The sequence below is a fragment of the Sturnus vulgaris genome, chromosome 2 (assembly GCF_052056855.1).
Source record: "Sturnus vulgaris isolate bStuVul1 chromosome 2, bStuVul1.hap1, whole genome shotgun sequence".
NCBI classification, from domain to species: Eukaryota; Metazoa; Chordata; class Aves; order Passeriformes; family Sturnidae; genus Sturnus; species Sturnus vulgaris.
In genome coordinates this window covers 59,759,921-59,762,199 of record NC_142244.1, presented here as the reverse complement: position 1 = coordinate 59,762,199, position 2,279 = coordinate 59,759,921, and positions in this window count along the sequence as shown.

Sequence of the window (2,279 nt, the reverse complement as noted above, 5' to 3'; positions counted from 1 at the left end):
CAGAGGCTGTACAATCACACCTGTGGTGTCTCCCGTGGCCAAATTAGCCTGTTCATTGCTTGTGGGGATATGTACTGTGTGACAGTCACATCTCTAGCTGGCCTTTGATTCGGCCTCTTTCCCCAGATCCATCCAGATCACCCTCTGATATCTTTCTCAATGCTGCATATGACAGAAAACTCAGCATTCTTGAAAGAAAGACAAAAATTTAGGGTCTCAATCCTAAACATATACAGATTTCCAGATTGCATAACCAGTGTACATCATTGAACTTCTGACCATCTGCCCAGGATTTGCTACTGTAAATAAAAAGCTCTGCACTGCAGAAAAGCAACAGTTCTGTGTGACTGCCCAGTTCCATTTCACCTGGGCACACACTTTCAGTTTTCTTTGCATATTTGAACTACACAGACCACAAAAATCAAGCAAAGGCTGCAAATCCTGCATTGTTCCTTCTCTTAACTGTAAGCCTTTGAAACAGTAGGGATTTCAGCCCCCACACTGAAATCTCTTCAAAGGGGAAGACTAAAAAAGTACTCATAAAAGATAATAATATTTTTTCATTGCTTCTCCATTTCTCAGTACTAACCTTTGTTTTAAGAACATCTCATGGCTATAAACTGCGAAGAGTTGTCTTTAGACTTAAAAAACCCATCTCAAAACATTCTGTGTAAATATAACATGAGCTCTTCTCTGTCTTTTCTAATAGGATGAACCTCTTTGCCAGCTACATGCTTCCAAATCTTCTTGGTCACTGTGAAGACTGAGGGAGAAGAAGGGGTTTGCCAGGGTATATTTGTGCTTCAAGAAAGCCTGCCTTCCCCTCCTCTGTCATTGGATAATTTCCTTAAGACACCAGTTTATCCATTTGACAGTTCAGAGATTCAAATCCAGCCCCGAAGCTAAAGTTTTAACTAGCAGAAGTTCCGTGGACTGAAATCAGGGTCAAATGTGCATTCTGCAGACGTCCCCTTCCTCTGCAGTTTGGACAGATGAGCCAAGGACTTCATAGGGATGGGAATGAAATGGCAGGTGATTTCTGTAGACCTCTGCTGGGACAGTATTAGATGCCTTCCCTGTGCTGCCCTGTGGACAAATAAAACACCTGTTTCCAGAGTTGTCAGTCAAGAACTTCTCAGGGTAGGAAACGTGTTTTTAGAAAATTCGGGCTGTTGAGACACCATCTGGCTTCTTTCTCTGTCAGTATGCTTTATTGCACAAAACCAGCTTCCAGTATCACCCTGCAAAGGAGCTCCTGCCTTGAAATTCCTTATTAGACAAACCAGCCTTGAAAAGGTGGCATGATGTTTATCCATGGCTGTTTTTCTCAAGACAAAAGTGTATTTTCCACCCTGATGGGACTTCAGCTTTTTTTTGTCTCCATCTAACCAAGGTGATAAGTTCAACCAAGGTGACAGCAGGTCAAGAGTGGAGGGGTGGAAATGACACTCTTAAATGAGTTCTGATTACCTGGCAAATATTTGCTTTCCATGAGTAATATATATTCTCACCAACCTTCAAGGACAAGGAAAATGTTTTTGCTAACATCACCCTCAGCCAGTGAACTGGTAGAGCTAGAGATGAAAATTTTTCTTGCAGCCAGGGGCTCCTTTGCATTTGAAGTTAGTACTATCTGAGCTTGTTTTTGGGATAAGCCAACTGCAGAATAATTTTGGGTGGTTCCTCTTTACAGAGTCACAACACCTGATGCAGCTGACTCCATGGGCAGATCCAGCTGAGGAAATGCACAAACTCTCATAAATTCAATACCACCACAGTTTACAATGATTTTTATTATGAAATTTTATCTCCTCTTCTTCCTTGTTTCCCCTCTTAGTTTATACCAGGCTTCTGGGATGTCCTGGGATTTGCATGTTTGTTTTTTTTTAATGGAACGCCAGGTTCTAACAAAATCCCTTCAGTCTCTATTTTTAATCCTATTTTATGGTCTTCTGTTGCTTTACTCATATTTCCTCTCACAAGCATACCATATCTTCCCCCTGTGAAATGCAAGTCAGCTTTTAACGTCAGCAATCAGATCTGCAGAGTGTACAAGTTTTCCAGCCTCCTCCCCAGACACAACCAGGCTAATCAGCTGTGTTCAGTAAGGAGCAGTGATAAAAAGAGAATTGCACCAGAGGGTTAATTTTTAAATACAACAACTCTAATATAGGAACTGTTTTTATCTGCAGAAAAGAAAAAAAAAATAAAAAAGAAAAAAAGTGAGGCAAAACTTACCTACTTAAGTGTATATTGCTATTATATTGACCTATTTCAGA